The sequence below is a fragment of the Syngnathus typhle genome, unplaced genomic scaffold (assembly GCF_033458585.1).
Source record: "Syngnathus typhle isolate RoL2023-S1 ecotype Sweden unplaced genomic scaffold, RoL_Styp_1.0 HiC_scaffold_34, whole genome shotgun sequence".
NCBI classification, from domain to species: domain Eukaryota; kingdom Metazoa; phylum Chordata; class Actinopteri; order Syngnathiformes; family Syngnathidae; genus Syngnathus; species Syngnathus typhle.
Window position 1 is genome coordinate 333,532 of NW_026871940.1, and position 12,225 is coordinate 345,756.

General features: G+C 42.4%; 1 long non-coding RNA gene across 1 annotated transcript; it reads right to left on the minus strand.

Moving 5' to 3' along the window:
* Positions 1 to 8,902: 8,902 nt before the first annotated feature.
* On the minus strand, positions 8,903 to 11,699 carry LOC133147161 (uncharacterized). Its single transcript, XR_009711530.1, has 4 exons — positions 11,638 to 11,699; positions 10,415 to 10,432; positions 9,419 to 9,440; positions 8,903 to 8,924 (listed from the first exon to the last, which is right to left on the minus strand). It is a non-coding gene; the product is annotated as an uncharacterized LOC133147161 (long non-coding RNA).
* Between the last annotated feature and the right edge of the window lie 526 nt (positions 11,700 to 12,225).

Sequence of the window (12,225 nt, forward strand, 5' to 3'; positions counted from 1 at the left end):
GAGCATGTGGAGCCACACGCAACATAAAAAACTGAAGAAGAAAAAACATAGAGGTGGTTGAGGACATGAGTTGAAAAAGACATTCAAAATTAAAGAGAGTGTTTTGTAACAATAGTCAATAATAATTGGCTACTTACAGAGGAATGAGAAGTCCTGCTTCTTGCCACCCTGGTTTGGGAGTCTCTCTCTCTCTCTCTCTCTCTCTCTCTCTCTCTCTCTCTCTCTCTCTCTCTCTTTCTCGTGTAACGTCAGCGCTCCAACTTGGTGTCGTGGAGCCACGCCAGCATCTCTGGTCCCAGGTCGAAGAGGCCGGCCTCTCAGGGTGGTCTATATGTTGGTGTAGGTGTTGATGGTGTGGTCGGCTGTCTGCTCGAGGGCTCCGCACTCGCATGCCGCACTGTCCGCCAGACCCCACTAGACATGTTGAAGCGCCCAACACCAGTTCTTAAGCGGTTCAGTGTGGTCCACTGCTGGCGAGGTAGTTCGTCTCCTCCTATGGCCCCGTCTCCTGGTTCCCAGACATAACTGTGCATGAGGGAGGGGCCAGCTGCCTCCCACTCCTGCTTCCAAGCTGCTGCCAGCCAGGCATCTCTGGAGATGTCTTCAGGGATGGAATTGAGCATCTCTTGTGCTGCCATGTTGTAGGTGTGGCGTGCCTTGAGTCTGCTTGGGAGTCATTCGTCCATGATGAATGTTTTTGCATGCTCAAGGTCTTTGTGGAGAAAAAAGGACAATCCAGCAAAGTTGATTGAAAATGTATGATTCTACAGAGGGCTTACACAAGCAATTTTATAATTACATTACAATAAGTTGATATGTCATGCCTACCTCTGGCCTCCATTCTGGGATGAACTGCTTTCGCCAGATAAAAACTGTTAAAATACAAAAGAGTGAAATAGCAGCATTTACTCTCTTTAGAAAGAAAGGAAAAAACATGTTTCATGACGAGCAACTTACCTCATCTGTTTTCTGTTCTCGCCTCGTGATTATGACATTCAAAAAAATTCAAAATAAAAGTTCAAAACAATTAAAAAATTAAAATGTAAAAGGCCTTCCCTTAACTCATCTTTAAAATTTGATTGTAAAATAAAGGTTTAAAAGGTTAAAATTTGATTGTAAAATAAAGGTTTAAAAGGTTAAAATTTGATTGTAAAATAAAGGTTTAAAAGGTTAAAATTTGATTGTAAAATAAAGGTTTAAAAAGTTAAAAAGTCTCCTCTCAACCATAAGTTAATTTAAAAAGTTAAAAGTTTTAAAAGCTAAAATTTTAAAAAGTAAAAGTAACATTTTTAAAAATTAAAACGTTGAGTTAAGGGGAGGCTTTTTAAAAATAAAAAGTTGAGTTAAGGGAAGGCTTTTTAAAAATTAAAAAGTTGAGTTAAGGGAAGGCTTTTTGAAATTTTAAAAAGCATTTGCCTTCCCTTAACTCAACGTGATTCCTCACCGACCCCCAACCACTATTCCATCTCACCCTACAGGACTATCTTCCCACCATAGACATGAGGTCCTATCTGCAGAAAACATAAAGTATGTCATACATAGGTCTGTAGTTATTTTTTATTTTGAGTTTTCAGGTTTCTTTCATTTGTCATTTTGAGCAACCTTCGCCCCATATCCCATCTCACCTAAAGGCAACAAATCACCCACCACATCCCACCACTAATATTATACACTTACGACAACGTTCACGTTCTGATTTCCATCCTTTTTGCAAATGCTGAACCACATGATTTAGCTGTGACTTACCTTTCAGTGGCCAAAACACAGAAAACAGGATTGTGATAGCTGTAGTACGTTTGCAAGACACCTGAATGAAGAGCACACTGAGGTCGAGAGACAAAAATTAGGTCAAGCAATGTGTTTTTGTCAGTGGTAGCAGTGGTTATGAGTTGCGTGTAACCTGTTGAGCGAAACAAATCGAGAATGGGCTTGAATGAGGCAGATAGCATATCTTCATTAAAATCTCCACATACCAAGATCTGATGATGGTCCATTACTTCAAGGTACCGCAAGAGATTTCCCAAGCTTGGCAGAAAAGTGCGCAGACTGTTGCCTGGAGGCCTGTAAACGGCAGCAATCAACACATTGAGGGGAGCTTCAAGTTTCACCACAACAAATTCAATGTCGGTCACACCCTGTATGTATTTCTTTTCCTGGGCTGCAATGTGACTTTTGACACAAATACCTACGCCGCCACCAAGTTTCGTCGCCAAGTCAGGACAGTTTGTGTAAGAATCTCTTCGGTTCCTGTGAAACATTGTGAAGCCTTCCAAGCAGGCACGTCCATCAGCCACAGATCCTTGAAGGTGTGTCTCCGTGAAGCACAAAACATCAGCAAAGTGCAGCTCGTGGTGGCACCTGATGTCCTGCACATGACAAGACAGCCCTTCGGTGTTATGATGGACGACAACCAGGTGATTTGCTCGATCTACCGACGGCATCACGTGAAGGAGGGGCATCACGCTCTCCAAAGAATCCTCTGCCATCTCAGCAAGAGCAGCAGTGATTTCCGGATTTGCATGAAGTCTTCTCTCGTCCATATGCAGAATATGCAGACCGCTGAGCGAAGTCACTCTACTCAGAGCTACGTACCCCATGCCGTGTTCGAAAACGCCTTTCAGCGAAACAGGAGCCTCTGATGTTGTCATGCCTTGTACCTTGTGGATCGTGCAGGCAAAAGCAAGCTTGATGGGAAACTGTCGGCGCGTCACTCCAGGCTTTTTCAGCTTTTCCTCCTGTCTGTCAATGTACACACGGTTAGCGGCACGCGCTGTGTTACTCACATGATCAAGTTCCAACCCAACTTTCTTTACACGGGCTTCATTCGGATAGTTGACCAATTCCACAATTTTTGCAAACGTCCCGTTGCACAGACCTGCTTGAACATCAAAATTACGCGTGAGCATAACACGAGCACCGAGGGCAACTCTGATCGAGTCCGGGAGCTCGCTCTTAGCGCCTTGCACAGGGAAAGTTTGCCTCGCCATTCTGCCAGTTCGTTTGTCCTTCTTGTAGTCATCTGCATCAATTTGTACAATGTCCTTATGAAGCATATTCAGCATCGCAGAGTTATGGCCATCTACCTGTTTATTGGTGGCAAAAACATGCAGAATATGACTTGGACACATTTCTGGAGAAGTGTACCTTGTAGCAAGAAGAGCTCTATCCAGTTCCGAAAGTTCATCAGACTTTTCCTTCACCCGGAGTCGGTTCAGCAGTTCAGCAAAGGCAACATCGTCTTTCTGCCTCATGATGGCGGTGAGCGTGATCTTTTTGAAGTTGTCACGCCAGTGGTCCAGCCTAGTAGGATCGTACACGCATAGCGGTTTGGACTGTCTCACGGGAGGGAGCTGAAAGAAATCTCCAACAGCAAGAACAGACATGCCACCAAAAGGTAAATTGATGCCTTTGATTTGTATCAACCTGGCATTCACGTAGGCAAAGAGGTCTTTGGACACCATGGAAATCTCGTCGATGATGAGTATTTGGGCGATCGACAGCTCGGCTCTGACTTCGTCCAGTTTATTGCCCAGGCCGTGGTACGGGGGTTTGAGACTTCTCGGCAGTTTGAGCAGACAATGCAAAGTTGTCCCAGAAATGTTGAATGCCGCCGTGCCAGTGAAGGCTGCGAGAACAACCGTCTGTTTGGAAATGTCGGCCTCCTCAGCCAGTCGTGGTAGTCTCTGCAGTATTTTGGTAGCCTCTGCGTGGATACACTTGATGAGATGCGATTTGCCGGTCCCGGCGCCACCGTTGATGTGGTAGAAGAACTGCTCAATGGGCTTTGAGCTACACACACGTTTTATGCACCAATCTCTGACCTTGTAGAAAACAGACGCTTGCTTTTGGTTCAGGTTCCGATACATGTCACGTAACACAGCGGGATCGATGGCAGCAGCCTCTGTCGCAATGGAAATTGCAGATGTTTCTGACCTTACGTTATAGTCCGGGACATTTTCCTCCACGTTGTCATTTGGTTCATCTCTTGCGTTGTTTTCCTCAATGCATTCGAGTCTTTGCAACTCGCTCTCAGGAGCCAGGTGGCACCATTCGTTTATGACGAGCCCGCTCTCCTCCACCTCTTGGATGGCATCGTCAATGTCTTTACTGTGTTTCTCATACCTTTCTCTGTTCCTTTTGACAATTTCGCACACACGCTCCACAGAGTCGTTATATGGTAACTGTACACAGGCATGATCATGAAACAACTGATATGAGGGACAGCGTTCAGATTTTAACTGGCAATTAGCACGATAAGGCAGGTACAGCTTGAGCAAGGAGCAGTAATATTCCTCTGGATTCTTTTGTTCTGAGAATTTGCAGTATTTGACGACCGCAGCTTTTTCTTTTCTTTTCTGGACAAAGCCCATGTCGTTCAGCAGAGGCAAAACATTTTTCCCTTTTACCTGTTTGCCATAAACAATTCTGCATGTTGATGCAAAATCAGCCAAGCACATCACTTCAAAGTCCTCCGTTTGGGGTCTGCTTTTATATTTGTCTGGCAGGCCAGTCATCCACACTTCATGAGACTCCTGCGTTTTGCCCTCAAGGAGCGAGAGAGGATAACTCATTTTCAGCGGATTGTCACTCGTTTGTACAAATACCACACTGCGAGAGGACTGTTTCATATGCAAGCCGCACGCGCGTGCGACACACTCCTGAGCACTCACTTCTCTTTTCTTTGAGTACGCTTGCATGGTTTGTTTCATTTCATCGCTCTCATTGACATTTTCATTGCGTGAGTTTTCAATAACAGATTTCAGGTATTGACTCAGACCGTGTTCAGCTTTGCTGATGTAGCTGCAGATGTATGCGATGCACGAATAGGCATTCAGAATGTACTGGATGTCCAAGTTGGCATCCCAGGCAAGAAGCAAATGGCGGTTGTAGTTGTTCACCCAGCAGTCTTTTGGATCTCGCTTGAGCACAACAGAACTCTTTGAGGCGGTCATGTACAAACACTCCACGTACTCAGCATCAGTGAGCTCGCATTTAGCCAAAAGCTGCGGCAAAGTCAGGGATGAGGTTTCAGGTTCATTCAGCAAACGCTGCACACGAACAAGCTTGTCATTTGCCACCACCTGCTTCTCCTTGTGTTGATCTTGATTTTCACAGGTTACAGGTGTGATGATCATTGTGGTTTCGCACGGTGGTCTGGGAAAACCAAATCGGCAGTTTGCACCTTGGTGTTTGACGCACGTTTTGGTGTGACCTTTGCTGTGCATCTGAACTTCTGTGACTTTTTTATACAACTCGGGTTCCTTTTCTGGGTCCGGCAGCTGAGCCGAGATGTAGCGAGACACAAAATCACAGATAGCTCCTTCTGAGGCTTCCTCAAATACAGGGGCATCTTTAACCCAAATGAGGCAATGAATGTGAGGACTCCCTCTGTGCTAAAACTCCAATCTGTAAAAGTAGTCGACGACTTCACCAATCGGTCGTGCCGGAGAGAGGATCAAATCTCTGAACAGAGCTTCCACACGTTTGTCAAACATGCGCATTGTCGTCACTGGATTGCTGCGTAGAATTTCACACTTGGTGGCCCAGTCAAGTTCAGCAAAATCCACCACCTCACCTTGTTGCGCTTTAATGGCAGTGATGACCTCTTCCCAACGCATTTCGGCAGCAGAAAATGTGCAAAAGAATGTGGGTGTACCCAGCTGTCGGATCATTGCAAAAAGATCTTTGGTGGTTCTTTCCCAATAGGCTGGCGTGCCTCTCAGGGGCGTCATGAAACGGACTGCATCTTTGCTGCGCACCAGTTTTTCAACTTCACGTTTGTCCTGCAGCATAGCATTGTTTATCCTCCGACCATCCCTGGTAAAAGGTTTACCTTTGCGTAGCTGGATTCTCATGCTTGATGTTGCCAGGTAAATTTCAGTCACAAACTGAGCGAAAAACAAATAGTTTGTATCACGAGCAAAACGTTCATCCACACAACACAGACGTGTTTTGAAATATTTGCTTGGTGTGACTTTTATTTGTCTCTCTTCATCAAGGGTGTTTTGTCCAGTTGGAAACTGCACTGGAAATGCCATGGCCTCAAGTTTGGGAGTCCTGAAAAAGCTTACGGGGTTATTTCTTTCTGCAGGAGCCACACAGTAAATGCCTTGTGTAAAACTCATAATTTCCTCTGACACATCATTTGGTTGGAGACATGACTCCAGGATAACCCCACCGTTTGGTGCATCACCTTCTTCCACATTTTCAGCACTCTGTTGTTTTTGCACATTACCACGAGGATCGTTCTGTGAGTCACTGTTCAATTCACAGAGAGCATCCCTCTCAAATGTGTGGATTGCCTCGAGGTCTTCCTCATTGTAGTCACTTTCGTTCATTTCGTCTTCATCAGAGCTGCTCTCATCATCAGTGAGCGTCAGGTCACAAAGGTCAGCATCGTCGCGAATGGTGATGTTTCTGTACTGCGGATGAATTTGTTTCAGTTTTATCAGGGCACTCATTAACTTCGACCAAGTGACAGTTTGAAATATCTTATGTCCTTTGTAACAAAGTCGTCTTTTCAGTTTCACTCTCAACACCTGAGACCTACTTCTTAGTCTGGGCAAGACATTGACCGTTTCTTCCACTTCTGATGGTACACACACAACATTCCCACGGATGGCTCGTTGTTGACCCTTTGGCAGAGGGACGATTTTGGCAAATGAAATGCATTTTGAAACGAGATGTCTTTCCAGAATATTCAGATCACACAGTTCAGTGGGAACGTCTGCAAGTTGGAGATTGTTACTTACAGCAAGTGCTGGCATTTTACCATCTTTGAGATGTGCATGGCAGGTGTGGCATATCCACTCCATTTTTCTCTCATCCGGTACTTTGCAGCATGTGTTACATTCACGATTACAAACATGAACAAACCTTCGTGTAAGGCAACTTGCAACAATGTCCTTGTTTTTCTTATATTGGATCAGGTGGCGTACTTGATTGGGAAATAATGCTCTGTGGCAAACTGTGCAAACAAAAGTCGGTCCATTTTTTACCTGTTCTTGGAATAGCGCAACAGCTTTCATGATTGCGCAGTCGTTTCTCTCTTTACATAATCTGTTGATAACTCTGTATTTTTGTAGCAGTTTCGTTGCAGTGCGCATTGCATCTGTCCTCATTGATGAATGTTTGGCTTTCCAGTGCAAACTCATGTTTTCCTTCTGCTTGGATCTGAAGGTAGGGTCCTGTGCGTAACGTTCTTTGATGTAAGAACGCTGTTTGCACCTAAATTCCTCGTCATGACCGTATCTCTCCTTGATATAGGAACACATTTTGGTCCGAAATTGATCATCCTGACTGTATCTCTGCTTGATATATTCGCGCTGTTTCATCTTAATTGTGTCATGTTTGCAATAGCGGTCGACTCCAAACTTTTGTTTTACACGGAAATCAGGGTCTTGCTGGTAGCGAGTCACTATGTAAGACTTTTTACGTTGTCTAATCTCTGGAGTTTGGCAGTATCTTTCCTTACTTTTCATGTTTGCGTTTATTCGCCTTGTTTCTTGTTTTGTGAGTCTCGCCATAGCATTATCATTGATCTTTTCTTGAGCTTGAGTTCGTCTTTGAAATGTTTTCCTTTTGGATTTTGCAATTTTCAACACATTTCGTGTTTGTTTTTGCTGTGTACATACCAACTCACTGTTGTCATGTACCCCTTCAATGGACTCGTGTTTGCTAGCACATGGTCTGGACTCAGCCGTCACCATACGCTGGGTCATCTCAGCAGCAGACTGGCTTAACAAATCCTTGTGCGTTGTCAAAAGAGATGCTTCTGCATCAGTCGCCATTTCACGGTCACTTGCATTGTCAACAGGTTGAAACCTTACCGGCATCAATTCATATTGAGTAGTGGGAGCGGCACCAGCCAGAGTGAAAACCTGTATGAGCTTATCTATCAGATCGTTCAAACATGTAAAAAGCATCATGACAGCTGTACCACACGGTGCACCGGAGAGCGGAGGGAGCCCATCACGTTCTCTGGCGTGTGGATCAAAATAGCCATATCTGCCTTGGTGGTTTCGGAAAACAGCAATAAACAATGAATTCATAACCAAAAGAGCATAATTTACCTCTGACACCAGGCACTGAAGTCCGTCACAGAGCATCATAAATGCCACATCAGCAATAGCGGATTTGAAAAGACCATACATTGACTGATACTTTATTAACACATGCTGTTTGTGCAAGCCATTCACAATGGATGGGATTTCATCGGTTGCCAAATGATGATGTTCGTACCGTCCTTCTGCTTTCAGCACAGCCACAGTAGCCACATAGAGCTCATTGCCTCGATCGAGAACAAGGTCCAGGTGAGCACTGGTCACATTCTCTATCTCCTGCAGGAAAGCTAGAAATGTAGCAGAGTTTGCAGCACACTGACTGTTTCTGGAATCGGCATACTTTGGATGATCTTGACTGTAGGATGCCAAAACACATGTTACAGGATCATGAGATGTAGACATCATTACCTCCATAGAGTCTTCAGGTTCAATGGCCATCAATTCTTTGGCAGTTGTTGGTTTATCTGCACTTCCAGAGTCTGTGTTGTTTTTACGCTGTTGCCAGCTTACCTTGGCAGCTTGCGCCTTCTTGCTTTTGCGTGGCATGGCTCGTGTCTTGCACTTTTCCCAATTGGATTCCACACAACAGGTAATAAAGAAGTCTCAACAGTCAGGCCCCGATGCAAGGGGATTAATTTCAATGCACAGCCCAAAAAGGGTTTTTGTCTTATCCACACCACAAATCGTCTTATCCACAAGTCAGATTGTCTTATCCACACATCAGATTGTCTTATCCACACATCAGATTGTCTTATCAACACCACAAGATGGACAGTGAGTGAAAGAAGTCAGAGACAAAAGGTGGAGCAGCGATAAAGAGGGTTGGGGTGGGTTGGGGTGGGTTGGGACTCAGTCGGCAGCCTGGGGAGAAGGGGTACAAAAAGCATAAAAGTCAACCACAGTGTTAAATATTTGTTACAACGGTACCATCTTTCTACTTCTCTCGTAATTCACGTCAGCTTTAAAAATGGTGGCACTGCAACCTTATTTTTACTGTCACTGCTGAACCGCCGTATACTAGAAATTGACTTAAACTAAATTTGCATGACAATTTATAATAAAATGTGAAATTCGGTTAGCAATTCTTTGCAGAAAAACATGTTTATTATGTGGCCACATAAAATGAATGATAAAATGCACAACAGTAAATGCTAAAAGATTGTAATATTCCTAACAATAGCATTTGTACATTAAATGTATAAACGCATTTACAAACAGGTGACAGGATCTCTGCATCTAATTGTATGTTGTACAAAGAACAAACAGCATTTTTTACAGTTAAACATCACTATGAAACTTTTATTGCATAATGGGTGGAAGCATGGTTAGCTGGCTGGATATAATCCGCACTTCACCTTTGGTCAAAGCGAATGAACTCTGCAAACAGAGAAAAAGAGAATCAGTTATTGAACTTGAACATACATCTGCGTACAAAAACCATACAAAATGTCGCAGGACTATTTAAAATATACACATTTTGATATTTTAAATATTTTTAGCATACAATCTACTTAACCAAAATTAAGCAAAATCAGAACATAAACATTTGAATATGATTCACTTCAAACACATCCACACAGTGGTCACAACTGGGGATGCTCCTGTCACCATACAAACCCATCCAAACCAATGAAAAATAAATTTGAGAACTAGTCGCTATTTGCACACAACACGACTGAAGAGTCACAATGTTAGAAACAGCATCTCAAAGAAATAACCCTAGAACGTATTTATATATGCTTTGTAATGATAGCAGAAGTAAAAAGACTGCCTCATAAAAGTCGTTGAAAATTGAACAAGCTACCACTTGTTTTTGAAGGACATGCAGTGGCGATGAAAAAAGCATTGCAGTCTAGCTCGGCAGGTATTCAAAGGCCGTAAAATGTTTCAAAATGTGAGGGATTGATGTATGAAATTATAATGTTGACAAACAAGTCTGACTCTTGCAGTAATTTGGATAATCGATTTTATATATATATATTTTTTTTATTGTTTACACTGCAACGAAGCGACAGCATCACATCCGTTTTTTAATGTCACTTGGGTGACACCTAGTGTTCAAATTGGGAAGTAACAGTTTGGACAACGTGTAAAGCACCACCACAACAAACGTTGTAATGTATGCCAAATCTCTCCCACAAAAAAAAAAAAACCTCGAATCTTTGTTAAAGTATTTTTTCAGGGTCCTTTCTATGTAACACCAAAACCTACTTTCCGATCTCCTTTAGTCTTGTATTTTCAAAATCCAGTAAAAATCAAGAGCATGAAGAAAGAATTATTTTGTTGCTGCAAAGATTATGAGTCTGTCTGATGCCATTAGTGAAATTAAATAATCATAATCCACACTTTACCTGATCAAAGCAATTCAACTGCATAGAGAGGAAGAGAGAGAGAAATCAGTTACTATACTTGAACATACATTTCCGACAAATGTAAAAAATTTAAAAATATATTATTTTTAAATACAAACAAATATTTTGGCTTGAGAATTTAAAATATTTCTTGCACACAAACTCTACCAATCAAAAATAAGATACAATACAGCATGCAAACGTGAATCTTCTTATGTTTGGAGAAAATGTTCAAACTTCCACAGAACCCACAACACACTTTTTACACATCCGCAAAATGGTCAGAACCAGAGATGCTCCTCTCATGATCAGCCAATTTTCATGACAAATGGTGTAGTTCAAACATATTATCAAACTACTTAATCATGGCCGTCAGGGTTCTCACGGTGACAATGTATGTGTGCAGTGAGATCACATACAAACCACTCATACAGATTGCAATGCCTTATTGAGGCATACAAAAATACATTTATCGAACATTAAACAGACTTCCAAATCCCCCGAGGCTCGTATTTTCAGAAAATCAGTCAACCAAAAACGTGCATGTAAAAAGAAATAGCTTGTAATGACTCAAAAACTGTGTGTATTCATATGCATATGAATAAGTATACAGCCACTGAACATTTTCATTAAATATGAATACATGACTGAGTTAGCAAGCCTCAAATACATCATTTTCTAAACAGAAATTACTTTGACAGTAATAAAAAGAGCAGATTGTCAGACTCAACAAAACTTGAGTTCCCCGTTGTTATTGAAGAACTCCAGGGAGAAAGACGCCATGCATTTCTGCCGTAAAGAAATTAAAATGGCGGCCGTAGGTTTATTGACTTTATAAACGTAACCACTTAAACGAAACATGGCAACAACAAATGTGCATTCAAACAATCTTAACACTTTTCAAACATGCGGCCTATCGTCCTAATTTGGTTATATCTCAATGACCGCCAACGTCAGAACGTCTCAACGCTAGAAGACGCACTCATTATATTACCTCAACGTTTGAATATATGTCGTTACCACGCGCGATAACGAGCTCACAGTAGCAAGCGCAGATGCTAGCGTGCTAACGATAGCAAGAAAACTGTTTGACGCTAGTTGCCTACACGCGCGGACAGACAAACACCAAATGGACATAAACATGGTAGTTTATAGTAGATTAGACCATTAAAGAACACATTTGGCCATTTGAATTCTTATGAGGACGACGTGTTGCTACTTACCTTGGTCACCCATTCACGGCCGCACCGGAATGAATGTGTTCACCTCGTGACGCGAACATGCTCTCGTGATGCATTTACGACAATCGGAAAATCTAAATTTCAAGTCCCTGGGGTAAGTAGCTTATTAAATTATCGTGTTTTGAGCCACGTACCTAGTCAGAAAAATGACGATGTGCTTCTGGTTGAATATCAAAAGTAGAGTTTGGATTCAGGAAATCAGTCAATTGCAGTCTAGCTCGGCAGGTATTCAATGGGCGTTGAATGTTTCAAAATGTGGTTGATGTATGGAACTATAATATTGACAAACAAGTTTGACTCTTGCAGTAATTTCGATAATCGATTTCCTACTTCTTTTTTCTTTTATTGTTTACACTGCAACGAAGCGACAGCACCACGTCAGTTTTTAATGTCACTTGGGTGACACCTAGTGTTCAAATCGGGACGTAACAGTTTGGACAATGTGTCAAGCACCACCACAACAGACGTTGTAATGTATGCCAAATCTCTCCCACAATAAAAACCTTGAATCTTTGTGACAGCAATTCATCAAAGCAATTCAACTGCATAAAGAGGATGAGAGCGTGAGAG